This window comes from Equus asinus, chromosome 3 (assembly GCF_041296235.1).
Source record: "Equus asinus isolate D_3611 breed Donkey chromosome 3, EquAss-T2T_v2, whole genome shotgun sequence".
Taxonomy (NCBI): Eukaryota; Metazoa; Chordata; class Mammalia; order Perissodactyla; family Equidae; genus Equus; species Equus asinus.
Genome location: NC_091792.1, coordinates 15,773,499 through 15,795,717, shown reverse-complemented (window position 1 = coordinate 15,795,717; position 22,219 = coordinate 15,773,499). Strand labels below are relative to the sequence as shown.

Genomic DNA, 22,219 nt, shown 5'->3' with positions numbered 1-22,219 from the left:
TATATTTAATAATACAGAAAAAAAATGAAAGATTAAGAATAAAAGATTAATTTCCCTTTTTTTCCCTTAAAATCTAGAAGCATAATATTTAAAGGCTGGAGTTCAGCCTTTTTTCCCCTAGGGCATAAAGAGTGGTGGAGGATGACTTCAGCTTAGATACAATTGATACAAATGATACAATTACTATGTATGATTAGTAATAAATATAATTTTGAGGCCAGAATTTTCTAAGCTTCAAACAGAAATATTCAAAAGAATATCTATTAATACTCTTAATAAATATAAGACTGTACTGTCTCCATATATATTCTAATTACAAAAAGAAAATAATATATTTTTGAATGAAAACCTCAGGATATTTCTGGTCAAAAGCAGAACTCAGCAATCATAAGTAATACACTGGTCACCTGATGCCCTTAATATTTTCTTCTTTATAAGTGGTTTCAGCCATTCCAGAATGAACTTGGGGAATGACTACAGATGTAAGTTAATGCAAACAACTTTATAAAAGTGAGATGATAAGTAGTAAAGAACTTATAGAAAAAGTGATTGTGGGAGATCTGTTTCAGAGAGCATAGTAAACACAAATGCCTATCATAAAGAACAGCAGTAAAAGCCAAAGTAGGGTTAGCTGTGACATCGCCCTTTTGCAGTCATGTATACTTTTGAATGCCTGGATTTGCTGTCTATCTTATTTACAAAGCAATAATAACAAAGTAAGCACTTAGTAAATCATGGATGTGGTTTCTTCTTCCCATCTTGCCCTTCGTATCTAGGAACTTTCGCCTTTCCTCTTTTCTTTCTTCACAAAGCAGTATCTAGGGGCCACTGCGATGACAAACTAGCCTTTTACATAGCTCAGTCTGCCCTGTGCTCCTTTCACATGCCAGGAAATGACATTCATCAGAGCTTTGCATGTACATATCCTCCCCTCCTCAACTCCCATACCTGTACTCCCATTCTTTGAATGGCCAAAAAATAGCATATGGTGTTTTCCTTAACAATTAAGGTAACTTCTTAGAACATCCTCACAGGCTTTACACCCCACATCTCCAATAACATATATGTTCAGTTCGTTTATCACTCTGTACATGAATACAGTTTTCATTACTTTCCGTTTATGATCCTAAAGGTCAATATTTTTCAAGAAGGAAACCTTCAGGGAAACTACAAGTCATGACTGAAGGCATTCAATTAGACATTCCAACTAGAGTTCAAATTAAAAATGATGTTTCTTTTACAAGGTTATTAGATTTTAGAAAATGAAAGCTTACAAATCAGAAGATCACATTATCTTTTAAGAAAAGAAAGCCATCCAGCTTCAATATGTCCACCAACTTCTATTGAAAGACTACAGTTATTTACTAAACTGTAAAAGCTGTCTTAGCCAAAATACAATAATGCCAAACTCTTACATTCTGAAAAGCCACTATCTTAGAGAAGTAAAAATAAAACTTCCATCCTTAATAATTTTTATTCAAGTTTTCCACTGCTCCTGTTAAAGGCATCCCGTATGTTAATTATTTCTGTAATCACAATATCCATCTAGGATGAATAAATATGTTATCAGTATCAATCACAGTATTATCAGTTGTAAACTAAAATAGAAATGCATGAATAATCTGTCTCCAAAATAATTCTTACACCAGGATTCCTAGCCTACTATGTTATTAATTATTAAAATCTATGGAAATTTTAGTATTGCACTCAACTATGAATTTGTAACTTTGAATGTTTAATCAGATTAGCTACAGAAGAACCAAAGCCCAGCATTTAGAATGATATATTCTTTTAATTTTGTCTGGTTTCCAAAAGTGTGTGTGACACTATGATACATTCCATAAATGTCTATGTTCTGACTTCACCTAACAAAAGTCCCCTTGAAACATACCTGGAGAAGATTTCTGATAATTCATAGAGAGGCCAATACAACACATCTTCTAAGTAACTTTTTAAAGTCCTTGGATATTGTGGCATTAAACTGATTTTCTACAATTCTATAACAATGGAAGAGGAACATGTTTTTATCTTAGAAAATTAAAGTACACAAATTCTAAGAACTCCTACATATTTAAGAAAAGAAGATGTCTTGCTTTCAAGTTTCTACCCTATTTCCCAAGTAACACCAATCTTACTTTAATAAGAGTTATGTGTTTGGCTTTCAATAAGTACAATAAAAATGTGGGATGGGAATGAAATTTGGAATCAGACCCGAGTTCAAACCTACGTTTGTGTGAATTTGGGTAAGTTACTCTAACCTGTTCAGTGTTAGGTGGTATATGTTTAAAATGTGAATATTCATAACTATACTCTCATAAGATTGTCCTGAATATTAAATGAAATAATACGTAAAACACAAAGTAAATGGCAGTGTCAAAAATAAGATCCTACAGTAGCTACTCTAATAATAGTTAATATTATGGCTGTTTTTGATGTTATGAAATTATGAATATTAGATAAACTCTAAAATGGCCATAACAACAATATCTATCTCATAGGGTGGCAGAATAAAAATTAAATGAAAAACAGATAAAGCATCAACTCAGTGCCTGAATAAAGTTTAACTATTATTACTAATATTACTCCAATTCTTCAGATGCCTGGTCTCAATACTCTCTAAGAGTCCATCAACCACACCCATTTTTGGGAAGGAGTGAGTGCCAAATTGGCTTAGCCTATGCTTCATCTACTAAATAAAGGGATAGCTTCTGAGAAGAGTTAGGAGACCTGAGTTTTAAGCTTGACTCTGCTATGACTTAGCCAAATTCAACACGATGCTTAATTGCATGGCTACTCCTAGGAATTTGATTTATCATTCTAACCAAAGAACGAACGTTACTGGCTGTTTAATAATCGCTTTCACTGCCTATTTTCACTTTAGAAATGGTTGTCCTAGACCTTACTCAAAGAGATACTCTCAGTAATACATAACTGTGGAGAAGTCCAGTGTTTCAGAGACTACATCCAAACTATCGGGCAAATAAGTTTTTAAAAAATAAGATAATAGGGGCTGGCCCCGTGGTCGAGTGGTTAAGTTCGCGCGCTCTGCTGCAGGCGGCCCAGTGTTTCGTTGGTTCGAATCCTGGGCGCGGACATGGCACAGCTCATCAAACCACACTGAGGCAGCGTCCCACATACCACAACTACAAGGACCCACAACGAAGAATATACAACTATGTACCGGAGGGGCTTTGGGGAGAAAAAGGAAAAAATAAAAAAATCTTTAAAAAAAAAAAAAGATAATAAAATGCTATGAGGAGTGGAGCATGAAGCGCTCTTATTTTTCACGATCAGAATTATTTCCTCAAAGCATGGAGACACATAAAAGGATAAAAAATATTTTTAAAGGATCTTACAATATTTAGGATGTTAAAAGTTCCCCCTTATCTGTGGTTTCACTTTCCACAATTTCAGTTACCCATGGTCAACCATGGTCTTAAAGCGTTAAATGGAAAATTCATAAGTTTTAAATTGCATGCAGTTCTGAGTAGCGTGATGAAATCTCGAGTTTCCTGCTCTGGCTCTGCCTGGGATGTGAATCATCCTGTGAATCATCCCTTTGTCCAAAGTATCCATGCTGTATAAGCTCTCCACCCCTTAGTCACTTAGTAGCCATCTCTGTTATTAGATGGACTGGACTGTCACTTGTATAGCAGTGCTTGTGTTCAAGTGAGCCTTATTTTACTTAATAATGGCCCCAAAGCACAAGAGCAGAGATGCTGGCAATTTGGATATGCCAAAGAAAAGCCGTAAACTGCTTCCTTTAAGTGAAAAGGTGAAAGTTCTCAATTTAATGAGGAAAAAAATTGTATGCTGAGGTTGTTAAGATCTATGGTAACTTTTATTATAGGATATTGTTATAATTGTTCTATTTTATTATTAGTTATTGCTGTTAATCTCATACTGAGTCTAATGTATAAATTAAGCTCTATCATAGGTAAGTATGTATAGGAAAAAACATAGTATACATAGGGTTCAGACCATGGTGTCAGGTATCCACTGGGGGTCTTGGAATGTATCCCCTGCAGATAAGGAAGGACTACCATAGTCTGTACAGATACTTATTTTAATACATATAAAAGACTTCATCATTTCTTTCTTTCTAGTATAATATGTGAAATCAGATTTTTAAAGAAAACTAAATGTTTGTTAAAAATTAATATCTATATCTCATATTCTTACGTGCACTAGCTTCCCCTGACTCAGCTGTGGCTTTAGTCTTTAAAAAAAAAAAAAATCACATTAGGCCTAATGGAAATCAAGTTGTGAACATAAAAGAATTCTGTACTCTTTCTTTTCAATTTTTCTTTTACTGTATTAGGTTAGAATTTTAAATAGTTTTTGCCAAATGGACATGACTGTCCTCTAGAGCCTAACAGCAACATATACATACTACTACTGTAAAAAATGCTGAGCCAGCCCTGAAGGCCTAGCAGTTAAAGTTCAGCGCGCTCTGCTTCGGAAGCCCAGGGATTGGTTCCCGGGCATGGAACCACACCGCTCATCTGTCAGTAGCCATGCTGTGGCGGTGGCTCACATAGCAGAACTCGAAGGACCTATAACTAGAATATACAACTATGTACTTGGGCTTTGAGGAGGAAAAAAAAAGAGAGGAAGATTGGCAACAGATGTTAGCTCAGGGTGAATCTTTCCCAGCAAAAAAAATAAAAATAAAAAGTTTTCATAAGAAAACTACAGAATGAATATATACCTGCATATTCCTATTAATAAGATGATGGAAATTTACATGTAGCATAACTAATCTAATTTGGGACTGTCATGAAATAAATTTCTATTCAAATTCTATTCAAAATCTACATTAATTTTTTTCTAAGAAATACAGTATCTGTCAGAAAGAATAATAATATAGTCATGCGCAAAAATAATAAACAATGATTTACTGAATGTTATGTGCCATGCACTTAAATGCTATATTATCTCATTAAATCCTTGAAAACTTCTATGAAATTAAATTTTATTATTATCTTTACTTTTTTGGAAAGAGGGTAAATAGTTTGCTCAAATTCATACAGGTAATAAATACCACAGCCAGAATTCAAACTCACATCTGTCTTACTCCAAAGACCATGCTAATAACTACTCCATTGGCTTTCAAACATGGCTGAATCTTTTAAAAAATATGGATTCCTAGGCCTGACCCTCTCCAAGATTCTGATTCAGTAAGTCTGTGGCAGGCCCAAGAAATCCTTGGGTTTTCAAAGCTCATCTGGTGATTCTGATGTACAGCCAGATTTAGGGAGTACTGCACTAGGTTATTCTGCGTTCTTTCCCTTTAAGCCGTGTATAATACAAAATCAAATAAAGCTAAGAATTCCATCTCAGATTTCTAGGGCGTTTCCTTCCCACCTACCCCTACCCAGATCAGCTTCCATTAACCAAGGAATAGCTTTTATTATATAAAAATTGGCTTACAGTGCTTTTGATGGAAATAACTGATGAGAGGGGGTTAAGAAAAAATTAAACTGGGAATTAACTATCTTTTAATTGGAAAGAACCTATTCAGTCTCAGGGAATATTTTTCTTTTCATTATTCTGTCACTGAAGAAGGGAAAACAGAGAACTATTGAGGGAATGGAGCAAATATCTGTGGAGAATTTCTTTAATAACAAACTATGAAAGAAGGAAAGCCAATAGTTTTATACTGTAAGTATAAAAATGCAATTATTTACAGCTGAGCGGTAAATAGGAACATCTGATGCCTAGGCAGACTAGGTCCTCGAGAAATTTCGCAAATATTTGAGTGGCTACTACATGCAAGGCACTATGTTGAGAACTGGGTTATCTACATTCTAGAAAGCATTTGATACCACTGGAAAAAGAACAGTGTAATCAAAATCTATGTACAAGTTCTGGTTGGAAAAAGCTACTGCGGCCTTAATTAACTAGCCATTGAATGTCTACTATTTTTCAAATGTTACACTAAGAAGAATTATTGGCCTTACTGGCTAATGTTATTTAGGCTAACAGTTTTAAATAAAAAAATACATTTTCCTATAATAAAATTAATAAGGGGAAATTCACAGTTATAGAAGCATGTAGTTTAAAACAATGATTCATAATGATGGTTTTATGTTTTGTAGTCTATGGAGCATTTTCAATATCTACATTTTGATTAGAAAATAATTAAGCAATTTTAGAGGAAGGCAGAGTTAGTGTCATTTCCTCAATTTGATAGTTAGTGTTATTTCCTCAATTTGATAAAGAAGAAATTGAAACTCAGAGTGGTTTGGTGACTTGCTTGAGACCAGAGTTAAATAAGTGGCAAATCAAGGACTCAAATTCAGACTTTCTGACGAGTTCAGACGACAGATGGCTTGGCCCTAGATAATACTAATCTACGCATTAATGAAGTTTGACTGAAGCACAACCGAAGTATTTTCTCTAATAATTAAACCATATAGCGAAAATGAGCAAATAAAAGCAAATGTACAGGTATTTCAGAGATTCTACACACTGTAAGAGACTATTAAGTTCTCTTCATAAAAGGGCCAGAGAATCCAAGCCCAATTATACCAATTGCCCAAAATCACAAGTGAGTTTGGGGCAGAACTGAGTCTACAACTAAAGGCTCACTTAAAACAGCCAGCAGGTCAAATCTGTTTTTGTAGGCCACTCAAGCTTGGAATGGTTTCTACATTTTAGGAAGCTTGTAAAAAACAAAGAGGAGGAAGATGGCGGAGTGGGAGGAGATGCAACAAAGACCACATGTGGTCTGCATAGCCTAAAATATTTACTACCTGGACCTTTACAGAAAAAGTTTATTGACCCCTGTTGAGACACCGAGACCTAAGAACAAAAAGAATACCAACCACAGAACCCTGGTATATCAGGTAATAAAAAACAATTTTAAAATGTAGTTAAAATTTCTGTATAAAGGGAGAATTAGAAACAATATCCTTTTCTCCTTCAAAACACTGAAATGTTTTAAGGTAAACTAATTTTCAGGAATTTCTATGACTGGAGAATCATGGGATTTACTACCTACCTGTAATGTGCAAAAATATAAGAGCCAGAATAGAGAATTCTAGTATGAATGCCAAAAATAAGAATTTACTTTGCCTAAATAGATATATAATCCCCTCGCAAAAAACAAATCAAACTCTGGCCTATGCCTATTATGAATATTGGGTCTTGGATGTCAGCAGTGACCCTAGATGACTTCCTACTACCGTGCCAACCACAATTACTTTTAAAGCCTCTATAAATATGAAATCTGTCTCCCACCACCACAGTGCCTAAAGAGAGTTAAAAAGAAAAATCCCATTAGTTCCAAAAGGAAACTGTAAAACAGCTAAATCAATGGTTATATTACTAAGTTCTTTATCAGCTTTCCCTTTCCTTTGGAATCACATGCTCAAAACACCTTATATCCTTTCTGATAAAATTCCTGTGGAAAGAACACTGTTTCAAACTAACGATTTTAACAGAATGTCCAATGCTATAAGCACTAATTCTTACAGAAGTTGCAAGAGGGTGACATTTATTATATGTGTGTGTGCAGGTATGAAAAATTGTGTCAAGTTCCATTCCTGATATGGAGATACTAAATAAAGTACTTAAAGTGTGCGTGAGCTGACAATTTGAAGAGTTTGCAGAAAAAACGCATTCAGTTATTCAGGTAAAGAAGCAACCTGTCTGCTCCCATTCTGCTCCTTCTTCCAGATTGCCGCATCTGCAGGAAAAACTGCCTAAGGTCCTTGTCTGGTTAGGTACGGTAACTTGAAAAAAGTTCTTCAAAAGGTATTCATTCTTGGGGCTGGCCCCATGGCCGAGTGGTTAGGTTCGCGCGCTCCGCTGCAGGCGGCCCAGTGTTTCGTTGGTTCGAATCCTGGGCGCGGACATGGCACTGCTCATCAAACCACGCTGGGGCAGCGTCCCACATGCCACAACTAGAGGGACCCACAACGAAGAATGCACAACTATGTACCAGGGGGCTTTGGGGAGAAAAAGGAAAAAATGAAATCTTTAAAACAAACAAAAAAAAAAGGTATTCATTCTTTTTGGCTTCTTACTGTGCTTTATAATCCTGGGCCCAAGAATGTGGGGAATATAGAACACATAAACATGTCTAGGAAGGAAAACTCGTTGGGGAGCAGGGGGAAGTAAAATTTTAACACTGTCCATTAGCTCCCTCTATTTCATAAGCTCAAAGGCAGAGCAAGCATTTTTCATTCATATTTTACTGAGTTTGAAAATCTGGAATGGACCATACACAGCTGTGGGAAGCCTATCTGCAGGTCTTAATGGAAGCACAGGAGCATGCAGAATTAAACACTACTCCATATGCTTGCAGCAGTATTATTCTTCTAGTATTCTGTACTGCAAACATAAGATGACAGCCATGTTATGCATTTAAAAGAAGTTGTGGGCTATCACTCTTAGTACTGTTTTATACGAAAACATGAGTTTGGACAATTTATACACACAACTCAATTTTGAGAACACAGTTCCTTCTTAATCCTATCTACATAAAACAAATGTGGAATCTGCTAAATACTTTTAGAGATTAAACACACAGAAATCTCAGGAGATCAAACCCAGAAGTCTGAATGAATAAGTTCTATAGGAAACAGTGGGGCTTCTCTCAAGAAAACAGAGGTCTTAACACAGATTTCATAGCTTATGTTTTAATAAGCAAAATTCCAGAGTAATTCACCAATTGCGGTATTGCTCAAGAATGTGAATGGAGGTGTGTTTGTTTCTTAAAGCAAAATTCATTATATTTACTAGTAGACATGGAAGAAACCTGGGGATCTGACATGGATTTAAAGAGATGGTGTATTAAAGAGTAATTATTCTTAAAAACTAATTTCAGGGTTTTGAATACTTATAGAAAAAGTTCTATATTTCCTCCTGTAATGTTAGTGAAGGTTTAAGTAATTATTGATTACTGATTAATTATTAATTAAGAAATGATTAAACAGGATTTGATGACATAAGAACTATACTTTTTCCCTTCCCCGACTATAAAATGACATAAATTAAGGGAACGAATATTTCAAAAGTTAACACCAAGACATCCAGAACACAGCCAGGGAAGAATAAGAACTAACAGTAAGACACAACATGGAGGCAGAGTGGCCTTCATAGATGCATTAGCTGATCTTGGTAACACGCCTTGGACGCCATGGGGCCTAATGTGGTAGAAACTATGGAAAGGCCAAAGCAAAGCCAGTGAGGACCCCAGAAGCCAGGGACCTACATGTTCACTTCAAAGTTCAGCAGAAAGATGTCAAAATAAAAATTAAGTTTTTTCCTTCCTAAATTAAAGAATCTATGCTCTTAATACCTGTAATACTACTTTTAAATATTTGTTAAGAAAGTTGAAGTGAATTCACTTAAGATGCTAGCACATTTGCTTCCAAAGAATCACTGATAAAATGTCAGGGTAGGGCTAAGAAGTCTCTTTGCTTCTTAAAAACATAAGCTCTTTTCTACAGTTAAAAAGTAAATGATGACATAATAACATGATTACAGACACTAATTTTAAGGTTTATGAAGAAATCTTTTACCTACAATATAATAAACTAGCTTTCTCTGAAGCTAATATGAGGTGGGGTTTTTTTGGTTTTTCTACTTCCAAAGCTTTTGGGTATGTTTAAAGTTAAAGCAAGTTTCCACATGAAATATTAATGCTCTCATTTTACACTGGTGGGCATGTTTTATTTCAACAAGCATCAACATGCTATCATTACAGTAGTTTATTTCTGCTGGGGGAAATGAAAGAGATTCAGGAAAAGCTTAAAGAAGGCATTCCTCCTTCCCCACCTCCCACAAGGCAAGGGCAGTAAATGCAAATAAGAAGCTGGTTCACAGGCTCTCACTCTTTCCTTTACCATGTTTCTCCTGATGTATAGACTGGCTTTTGGATCTCAGCTGCTGAGAACTCAATTATCATAATCCTCAATCTACAGTACATGAAGCTCCTCTCTAATTTAATATTTCCTTTCACCCCCAGTATTGGCCACAGGTCCCTTTCCTCCACCATCACTAAAGATGAAAAACAGTGCATTTGGTATAGTGCTTCGTATATAGATTTATCCTTCAATAATACACACTATTGTTTATGTGTTTAACTTACATAAATATTACGCTATAGATCTTGTTGTCAGCCCTTTTTAATAATCTATATCATGCTCTGAAGTTCTAATCTTGTTGTTGCAGTATTGGGAAAGAGAAAAGCACATCAGGGAGTTGGCTTGGCATCACCAGCAAGGTCTTCATGCTATTACGAGCTGGCCTGACACTCACTTGGTGTTCTGTTGAACATAAACAATTTCACAAAATATCAACATCAGACAAGGCCACTCTCTGACCATAATGGATCACGACAAACACAAGATCCTGCATAACCACGTTTGAACACAGACAAAATATGAACACTGTCCAAACCACGAAAACAACCAAACGTTCCCTATCCAGGCTAGTAAGAGTGACTGCAGCTTCTGTGCCAATTACAGCTTTGCCTCATTCTATTCTTCCCTCCTTATAGATAAGATTTAATTAAGATAACCAATCATAGAATTACATCTGCTTCCTGAGAGTATCCAAGCCAGAGCAAAGTCCCACCTTAAACTCTCAAATCTACCAGAAGCTCAGATAAGTCCTTCTGAACATCCTCTTGCTGAGATGCCCCATAATTCTCCACAATGCATGTTATCCCTCCCTGCAATGAGTAATAAACCCAACTTGTTCCACTACAGGTGTGTGTTCCTGGGGGTCTGTGGCTGGAGGGCATTGCCAGTATTTATTTTATTGCTTCTGACTGCTACAGAGTGTTCTATAGGATGCATCCATCACATTTTACCTACCCATTCCCCTGGTGATAAAAACTCAAGTTGTCCTCAACTCTATACCACCAGAAAAAATTCTGCAATAAACATCCTGGAATACAGCCCATTATAGGACTTGAGCTGTGTTTCACTAGAATATGTCTACAGAAATGGGACTCCTGGGTGACCAGCTATACACATACCTTTACTAAGGATTGTGAGACTGCTTTTCAGATTGGCTATATCAGTCTAGATTTCTACCAGCAGTGTAAGTATCCCCATTACCCCAAAACTTCACCTACATTTTGATTTACCAACTGATTTTTCAAAACTTTCTTCCCAAATAGATGGGTGCAGAGTGGTATGTTACTGTTATTTTAATTAGCATTTCTCTAATTACTCATAAGGTTGAACATCTCTCATCATACATTGGCCATTCAGGAGTCTCCTTCTATGAACTGTCTAGAAATAACCTTGGCTTTTATATATACTGGTTTCCCCTTCTTATTGTTGAATTTGCAAGCATTTCTCATACAGTCCACACATTTCTCTCTTTTCAGCTTTTGATGCTGCAGATATCTTGTTTCAATCTGTTACTGTTATGTTAATTTTGTTTACCCTATAATTCACTGAACAGAAATCCTTAGTTCTGACATTGCAAAGCTACCAATTTATCCCTAATAGTCTGTGATTTTGGTGATAGATTTTAATAAGTTCTTCCACATACCAACGCCACAAAGATATTCTCTGACATTTTCTTCTATTACCACATAGTTCTACCTGTCATTTTTAGGTCTTTGTTCTCTCTGGAGTTCATATAGTATATGAGTGAGCTAAGGGCCCAACTTTATTTTTTTAGTCTAGTAAACGAGTCTTTCCAAGAACCTACTAAGCTACACACCTCTTTCCCACTTGGGGTCTGTTTTTGAGCTCTCATCTCTGTTTCATTAGTCGGATTGTCTGCTTCTAGGCCTGTTCCATACTGCTTTTATTAATATGGATTAACATCTGGCCAAAACCTCATTCCTCTTCTGAATATAATTCAAAATAGACTTAGCTATTTGTGGATCTTTGTTCTTCATCATAGTCAGTTTAGAGTTCCTCAAAAGATCCTATTATAATTAATTTTTAGTTGGAATTGCATTTGGTAAGAATTGACATCCTTATATTGTTAATGTGCCTCACCAATGAACATGTTATAGCTTTAATTTATTCAAATCTTCATTTATGTCCTTTAGTAAAGTTTTACAATTTGTTCTATAAAAGTTGTTATGCATGTTTTTTAGGTTAATGCCTAACTGCGTTATAATTTTTGTAGTCACTGTCAATTTTGAAATGTAGGGACTGCTAATGTGGAAAAACAACTGTTGATTTTTGAAAGTATATAACTTGCTTTTGCTAGTTATATTGCTAATAATTTGCCCCTGTGGACATCATATAATATCCAAATAAAGACTGTTTGTCTGGTATATTTTTCTTTTTCCCCCCCTCCTCCCTCTCCTTCTGCCCATCTTTAGTTCATGTTATTTTTTTTTCTTATTAGATTAGCCAGATCTGTATCAAGAATATCAGTATTAGTAGGTATATTTGTCTTGCTTTGTCTAAAGCTTGTTTTAGTTGTGATATTTGCTATAGGTTTTGGTATATAAGCTTTATCGAATTTGTAAAGTTTCCTTCTGTTCCTAGTTTTCTAGACTTTTAGTCATAAATTGGAGTTAAATTTTATAAAGTACTTTTCAAGCATTCTTTTAGACAATTATGTATTTTTTGGTCTATCATGTATTTTCACCATTAATATAGTGTATCTCATTGATATTTTTGATGTTAAACCATCCTTGCCTTCCAGAGATGAATATTACATTAAAAAAACCTACTGTTGGATTTAGTTAGCTAATATTTCCTTTAGAATTCCCATACCTGTCACTGTGAGATGGACCTATAATTTTCTTTACTTGTACTATTCTTCTGGAATTAAGGTTTTACAAGTCTTGCACAATCAGCCAGGCAGCATGACCTTGACTACCTTTTAGTTTTGGAGTGGGGAGGGGATATTTGCATGAGACAGGAGCTACCTCTCCTGAAGTTTGGTAGAAGTATCCTGTAAAACCTATTCAGCTTGGGGAGGTGTGTCTATTTATTCACCTATTTGTGCAGAATTTAGAGAAAGCTCTGACTATCATTTTCATTTCTTTGACAAGTATTCATCTATTAAGCTTTCTACTTTTTTACATATTTACTTGCCATTTTCAGCCCAGTGGTTTCATACAAGGGAATTAATCATAAAGAGGTTTTAAAGAGGTACTCAGCGTTCTGAGTACAAACGAGATTCATAAGAACTGGTACCAAGACATCTCCCCATGTTTTCCTCTGCTTCTACTTGGAGTGTACCTCCTCTCTGAAGCTTCCTGAATTAATTACTGGGCTGCTGCTTATTTCTGTAATGCTCTGCTAGCTGATAGCTTTGATGAAGTACTCAAGCCCCAATTTTAAGCTCAGAGTATCTCTTAACAAATGAGCTGTCTAGGGGCTGGCCCGCAGCGCAGTGGTTAAGTTCACATGTTCTGCTTCAGCGGCCTGGGGTTCACTGGTTCAGATCCCGGGTACGGACCTACGTACCACTTGTCAAGCCATGCTGTGGTAGGCATCCCACATATAAAGTAGAGGAAGACAGGCACAGATATTAGTTCAGGGTCAGTGTTCCTCAGCGGGGAAAAAAAAAAAAAAAAAAAAGGAGGAGGATTGGCAGCAGATGTTAGTCAGGGATAATCTTCCTCAAAAAAAAAAAAAAAAAAAAAAAAGAGCTGTCTATCAGAAAGTTCTGTTCTTGGTCTCCAGAAAAAATTATCTGTCCCTATGTGTATAGCAGCTTGAATAATGGAGACTGACAGGACAACATCTTAATGGAAGAAATCTGAGTATTCATACTCAAAAATATGAAATAGTGCTTTTTAGAAGTAAGGGACTTAACCAGTGAACTGAACCAAAGAAAATCTGCTGAAGCTCCTATAAAGTGGGTGAGAAATATTTTGCCTCTGAACCTAGCTTTTCAGTCTATTTCATTTTAATGGTCTAAATCAATGCTCTTCTTTAGCTAGTAGATTATAGGAATATAGAGAAATTGATTTAGGTAGATTAAAGTGGCAATGTATCACTAGAGATGTGCAAAGTTATTAGGGACACACTTTGATGGCTAAGTTTATGATTTCTGAATAATTAAGACTAATGAAAGCCTTCAAAGTTAGGGAGCTAATTTATTATGTGGAGACTATTAAATCAACATGATGCAACTCTTTCTCATGGTCTCAAGTACTACATTATTTAATATGTCTTGTGTATGTTGTCCCATAGGGCCATAACAGGATTTTTATAAACTGTTAGGATGAATGCTGACGTGCATTTTACTTTGTTTATCACTGAACTCAAGCCAAAAGGCACTAATTAGAGTAGTTCTGCTACACAATGTTTATATACTAATTATCCCACTTCCTAAACCAAATGTTCCAAGAAATACTAAGAATGCATGGCAAAAAGCCACTAGTTGCAGCAGCAAGTATGCTGTTTTACAATCAAAAAGAACAACAGACTCTGAAAGAAAAGAAATAACAGAAAAGTTAACAAATGATATAAAGTGTGGTGAACAAGACAATTGTATTTTCCTAAAGATGTGGTGCTCATTACTATGTTAAGTAGCAGAAGTATTTAATTTTAATAGTCTTCCAAATTTAAAAGAAAATAGAAATTTAGAAATAAATGTTACATGCAGTAAAGGCAAACATTTTACACACAGTTAAGCATTTTATATAAAGTGTACCACACATATATATTTCATATTGAAGGCCTATTTATGGAAGATATTAGGAAAAATGTTTACGGAAAAATACAAATTAGTCTTGCAAAGCCCTATTTCTGATTCAATTTAAATATATATTGAGTGTCTTCTATATGCAAGACACTATGATTCCAAAGATGAACAAGACATATATGTTTCTTGCCTTCGAAGAGCTTGCATGTGAAGAAGATGGACAATTAATCTAGCAAAAAGAATACAGTGCAATAAATGCTATGAAGTGGTGAGAGATAGTAGCCCACAGAGCATGTAAACCAGTCCAGGATTTTATTTCGTGTGTGTGTGTGTGTATAAACAAATAAACGAATGTTAGAAGTATGAAGAACTTTCTGGAACTTTCCTACCTTATTCGCTCTCTCCCCTGGGTGTATATGTTTTATACTGTCTGCTTCTGTAATACTTACTCTTCTGCCTATTCCTATCAGTTTGCCCTCTTTCTCTTCCTTGATGTCTCGTGATTTTACCTTATTTTTATTTCCTTACTTGGCCATGATGTAGAACAATGTACATTTATAGTACTTTTTTGCATTGTGAAAAAATCTGTCCTAATAAAAACAGTGATAATGTAAAAAATAATTATGATAATAGGCTTATTATGTGCCAGGTTGTTCTAAGCACTTTAACATACATTAATTTAATTTTCACAAAAATCTGTAAGGTAGGCATCAATGTTACCTCCAGGTTACCGATGTGGAAACTGAGGTACAAAGAGGTTAAGTAACGTTCCTAAGGTCACACAACTAGTAAAAGGCTGAGCTGGAACATTATCCCTGCCAGTGTGGTTGAAGCCATTCTGGTTTAACTGAAAACAATAGCTAATACTCATTGAGCAATTATCAGATACCGTTCTAGTCATTCTGATCATTCCAAAGATATGATCTCACTTAATTCTCACAACTCTGTTAAATAGGTAGGTAAATAACTTCATTTTAAGGATAAGGAAATTGAAGCAGAGTGAGTTGCTCAAGTCATATAACTAATACTTAAAAAAAAGGAAAAGAAAATTTTATAAAGAAAACTGAATTTTGCAAAAAAGAAAAATCATAGGCCAAATTATCTTTATTTTTATGAGAGACTATATTCTCTTGGTCAAGACTTTGGAGACAAACAAAAGTTCTGTGCTTCAAGCTAATAAATCTGATTCATTGCGATGTCATCAGTCAAAAGCGTTTCCTGGTTCTTTAACCAAAAAGGAATAAATAGACTCTGCCTTGTCATTTTTCAAATGTGCTCAGTAACTCAGTAAATCAGCTTCCTTTCAGCTGCCATAAACCCAAAGTTAATTTTTATGCTTTCTACTTTCTTAGGATGACCACAAGAAACTCAGGTAACAGCTTATCAAAAAGAGATACAGGATAACATTATTGCTTAGTTACAGATGGAATCTGACAGTCAGGAGACAAAATGAACTATCTTTGTCTCCATGTTTTCTATAAAGAGCATACACATCTCATGAGTATCTTAGAGTAAACTTTTATAATTATCTCTTTCTCAAATGCAGGCAATGCTGGTTTGGGTATATAATAAATAAAGGCATCCTGATTTATTTGTGCTGCTACAAAATTATAAGCATCAGAAACTCCTCCAAAAAAACTTTAATTCAAAATCTAGTTCCCTGAATTCAGGGGAAGTAAATGTCTCCGCAATGATGGGGAAAGCCCTCTTAGAACATTAGAAGACTTACTAGTTCAAAAGCACATCAAAATTCAGATTAGGAAAAGGAGGTAATTAGTGTCTGCAGCTTTGTTTAGGGTTATTAGTGCCAAGGACTGTAGACAAAGAGCACATGCAATCAGTCCTTGCACATTATAATTAGATAATGGGAAGGACAGAGGTCTACATTGTAGCTACCAAAAATACTACAATCATCAGAAGTGAGAAAATGAACCCATTAGCTTTCCCCACCAATCATTTTTCCAGCTCTGCTACTTGAGCTGTGTAACCTAAAGCTTTTCTAAGCATTCTTGAGAGAAATTGTTTCAGGTGAATATTTTTAATTTGTGCCCATACGCTGTTCCAATCCTGCACAAAGGCCTAGGGATACAGATGCCACCAGGTCCCATGACCCGAAATAAAGTATGAAACCTGAAATGATGGCATATGTTAGATCTGAATGGTAAATATTAAGACAGAACTACTTGCTCTGCACTGTACCTCAGATTTCTGAGAAGAAAAGAGAGAAACCTTGTGGAATAAACATAACCCAAATTTAGTTCTCAAATTTCACCTTGGTCCTTGCTGCTTGCTATTTGGCTATTCTTTTAAGAACCCATTTGCCCTTGCCTTAGTGGCTGAAACAAGCCCTTTTTACTCCCCTCAAAGCTTCAATGAAGTCTCCTAGACTTCAAAGTTGGCTGAGGGCATCAGGTGTTAACTCTTTCATCAACCTTCAAAATTGCTCCTCTTTTAGACCTATTATTCTAAATCAGAGGAAAAGCTGACTTGTGCTCACTCTCTTCCTCACCATTCTCACCCACCCCCAACTCCCACAGCAGGCTAATGACTTGTGAGAAAGTACTTTTAATTCTGCTACTTCCAACACTGCAAGACTATATATTCTCAACTATGTTTCTCTTATCTCCCAGAGTGTTTTCAATTCAACAAACATTTTAAAGCATCATTTAAACATTATTTAGCACCTATTTACGTGCTAGGCATTGTGATAAATACCAAGCCATCAATAACTAAGACCAATAACTGAGATGGTGCCCTTAAGTAACTCAGAGAATGTCTTCTCTTTTGTCTTCAAATACATACTACCAATTATCTTCCAAAACTTTCTCAGTCTTCATTCCATCTGAGGCCCATCTACCCAGAGTTCATAGGCCAATTCAAGTTGTATCTTCACATAGCTTTTCCAGATCATTCCAGTCTGGAGCAATCTCTCCTTTCTTTGTTTCAATCATCTGGCTCTAATCAGAAACTATATTATACTATAGTATAGTCTATCTATTTTTATATTATAAATATATCTATTTTACATTATGCTTCATATATCATACATATCTGCTTGTATAAGAGGAAAGGGATTAGGTTTTAAAGTCAGTAGTACATGGCTCAAAGCCAGGCTCTTTCTCTTTGGGATTGTATGACCTTGCACAAATCACTAATACTCTCTGGGATTATGGGGTTATTGTAAGAATTAATAATTTAAAATACAGGCACATCATAGGTTGGTATTAAATATAAATTCCCTTCTCCATTTGACACTCATTGATTAAAACCTTATGTTTTATGCTTTATGATTGGGGCCGGCCCCGTGGCTGAGTGGTTAAGTTCGCGTGCTCCACTTCAACAGCCCAGGGTTTGGCCGGTTTGGATCCTGGGCAGAGACATGGCACTGCTCATTACGCCATGTTGAGGTGGTGTCCCACATGCCACAACTAGAAGGATCCACAACTAAAAATATACAGCTACATACTGGGGAGATTTGGGGAGAAAAAAAAAAACCTTACGTGATTATAAAAGTGAGAATTTACTAAACCCACATTTCTAGGTTCCTCACTTTATTTTCTTATATAAGCAAGGACTGAAAGCAAAGATGGAAAAATGTCACCTTTTAAAGGGTTATTCAAGGAATGTGAGAGATCTGCACATAAGTCTTCACTTACTGTACTTCCAGCAAGAAGAAGCTATTATTTTGTCTTCCTGTCACCTCCACTAAAAATGCAACCCTCTGATAAGGTTATAAGCAGGCAAGACAGTTTCTATTTCATCATTGCAGATTTAATACTTCAGTTGCTATATCTATCAGATTGTTACTGCATTATCATAATCCAAGTAGACGTTTACCAACTGAGGACAGGCACTGTTTAACCAGGCTTACAGCTAATGGATGTACTTAACTGCAAGCAGGCATTACTCTCAAACAAATCATGGCATAAGATTCTAAACACGATAACCAGACACAAAATAAAATCCCGATCACCTACAATTAGCTTCAACTACTCACACAAAGAACAGAGCACATTTATGGCAACACCAGTCTTTCCTTTTCCACAGGGAGCTATCGGACATAAATTAATAATATTTATATCTTTTAGTATGTATATACAAAAAAAACTTTGGCTTTTCCTTTAACAAACATTAGAGAAAGGGACTTACAAAATGAGATAATGCTTATTATATTTTAAATGACTTTTATCTTAATATATATCCAAAATATTCCATGTATATATCCCCCATTTGAAGTAGTATTCAATTAATAATTCATTATCTTTTCATAAAGAAGCTTTACTTAGGGGAAAATGGGGACTACTCTGCCTTTTCTCCCAGTAGAATTCTTAACTGTGGTACCATTAATGTGCCAGGTCTTAAAATTTAACTTTATTTTCATTTGGTAAAACTACCCTAGGTTTTGACTATTAACTTATTAGCTTAGTTGGACAAATTATTTCAAACACTGTCTTGCAGACATTTTTGAAGGTAGCTGGATATTACATCATTTAACATTTCATTTGAAATAAAAATTTAAATACAAGTAATTTTTTGAGATTTGCTTTCTCATTTTCCCTTTATCTGTTATCACATTTAAGAATACTCCACATGGACCTCTGAAATTATTTGTTTCTTCGTTCATAAACTGCTTACAGGAGAACATGAGTTTAGATTTTTAAAAAATATAAAGCTTAATAGTTTGAAATGCAACAGAAGCCCCATCCTATCTCCAAATTCCTTACTCTCAAGATTTTCTAAGTTTAAAAGCAAAGGAAAAATCTGTAGAGATGACTTATGCATGTTAGGGAACATTACAAATGAAATTCCAAAATAAACCACCACCTGCAAAATATCTCCAAGAAAAGATTAATAACCTAGCTATATAAAGAATTTAAACAAATTAGTAAGAAAGATATTAAGATTTCAACAGCTAAACAAGCAAAGACATAAGGAGCAAATTTACACAAGAGAAAATCAAATTTCTCTTAAGAGTAATAAAAATATAAAAATTAGAAAAACTCTTTTAAGGATATCATTTTCACCAAACAATTAAAATATGGCAATAAAGTGGCTCTTATATACTGTCGGTTGGAATGTAATACAGTACAAAACTTCTGGAACATCATTTATAATATGTAAGAAGAACGTGGAAAATATTCACACGCTAACTTGGTAAATCCATAGTATGCAATCATTAAAGATAATGTTTAGAATAGTTTATAAAAACATGAGATATATGTTTAAAATGTTTAGTGAAAAAGGCAGAATATAAACTGGTTGGTCTTATTTTAATAATTTTTTAAAAATCCTAAAACAAAATCTATTAAGAAAAATGTCAGAAGTATTATCACTGGTTATCTTCATAAGCTAAGAATACATATTATTTTTTCTGTGTTTTGTTTCATTTTATTGCATTTTCAAAATTTTCTACAAAGAACATGTTCTTGCTTTACAACATAAAAAATTACTTAAAAATATATGTACCTCTATTTCTTCTTATTGAACTTGTCAAAGTGTTGGAAATCCCACTTTAAGAGATTCAAATAAATCTTAAGGTCCTTCAGGGCCTTAGATCTGTTTTATTAAAATGTAAATATTGTGGGAAAAGTAACACATTAATAAGCACTAATTCATCTCACCTTAATGAGAAACATATATTTGGGGTAAGAGATAAAGGCACACATGAGAGGAAGGATAGGAGAACTTAGTGGGGTGACAGAAGGAAAACAAAGAAGTTACAACCAATTTTATCATTCTACCTAAAGACAGCCCCAGAATGGGCATTATTCTGGCTCATTCGTGATCTGACCAGAGTCAGCTTCAGCTGCTACCACCACTGGCAGTTTGGCCTGGTATTACTCTGCAGTAATTTCAATTGATCAAAACACATAGGGATAACAGAGCCTTACACACATATAAAAGAAACAATTTGCTGTGCATAAGGTGGGTTATTTTTGCTTCTAAAGCAACAGTTCTCATACTAAGGTCTGCTGAAGTATTCTCAAGATAGTTTATAAATTTAAAATTGTTTTCATTTTAATAATAATCTCAAAAAATTAAAATGCTAGATCAATTGAACCAACACCTTACAATAGGCTACTCCTAACCTGACTTCAGTATGTAAATTTACATTTGTATTTCTGATTGTGTTGAAGCCAAGCAATCATGGGAAGCAACAGTATTTAACTAATGTTGTTTCTTCAGCTGGATTTTGTAGGTATATTCTTAGAAGTGTGGAAAAATAATTTTCTTTAAAATGTGTCCATGCTTTACTAAAGTTTAAGAAACATAGCTCCAGAGTTAAATCTATACAGAAGCAAAGGCTAAGGAGGACAGGAAAAAAGCTACTAATATCTATTGCCTCTTTACCCATCCCAACCAGTCTGTTCAGCTTGTATTAATTGTTCAGCTTATTATTAATATTATGTTAATAATGAATTATTATATTACATTCAGTGTACTGTTCTCTGCACTTCCCATGTATTAACTCATTTAATCCTAGAAAGCTTATGAAGAGTTTTAGTCTCCCCATACTGAGGGGAGAACAACTTGTCCAAGGTCACAGAGTTAAATGAGTGACAGAGCTAGACTCAAACCCAGAAAGTTTGGATCTAGAGCTCTTAATATTACAGTATATTCCTTCTTATAAAAAGTGCAAGGAGCCAGATAAATAGCATCTATATATTATAGCTTGAAATTAATTTTGTTGGACTTGAGCAAATGGAGCTAGGCAAGGTTGATTAAGAAGAGTAATGTCCATAGTCATAGTTACAGTTCATAAATTTATAGAAATTTGAAGTTCAAGGAATGAAAAAAATCAGTTTCTCTTCTTGACTAGATGAGGAAATTTGGCTAGTTTATTGTGAATACTCTTTGAAAATTAAGAGTTAACTATGTAACCAATTAACTCTATATATCCAAACAAGTTCTTTAACCACCCAGGATCTCATATCAAATGGATAATTTGATAAGTTGGGCTGGATGATTTCCAAGTTCTCTTGTAGCTTCAAATTTTCCTGTTCTGATAGTTCCTATCTGTGAAGTGAAAAAATCAGCATTACTGTTCAATTGGGCATACCAACACAAATCTAGAAATAGAAGCTAGAAGTATGAAGTTAAAAGATAACAGGCATAAGAGAAATTCTTATGCTTGGGAAAGGAATAATGAACAGAGATTAGCAACTATTTAAGCCAGTAGTTCAATCGTCCATTGTCAAGTTTATACATTACTAAATTTGACTTTTCCCCAATGTGAATATCCCTCAAATTTAATCTTAGAAATATAAAAAATTAAGTTTTCTTACAAAAAAATTCACTTTATAGTCAACTTGTAGAATATCTCGATTAAAAAGGCAACTGATAATTATATTAATTTTAGAGTAGAAAATCATAGAGACAGTGAGAAGAAATCATTTGAATTTCATAGTTAAAAAAAGGTCAGAAAAATCAAACAAAGAAAGACCATTATGGTATTTTTTACATACGAGTAGTTACATTTTTGAAAATTTTACTGAATAGTACAATATAAATTTATTAACAGAAATAATATATGAGAACTATATATATCAATATAACAAAGAGTAGCTATAATTAGTTTTCTAATGGAATCATTTGAATCAACACCCTTGTCTTTCATAATGGA

General features: G+C 34.7%; 1 protein-coding gene across 3 annotated transcripts in view; it reads right to left on the bottom strand.

Moving 5' to 3' along the window:
* The window catches only part of AFG2A (AFG2 AAA ATPase homolog A), a 307,360-nt gene that overhangs the window by 125,276 nt on the left and 159,865 nt on the right, over positions 1–22,219 (bottom strand). The window lies entirely within an intron of this gene.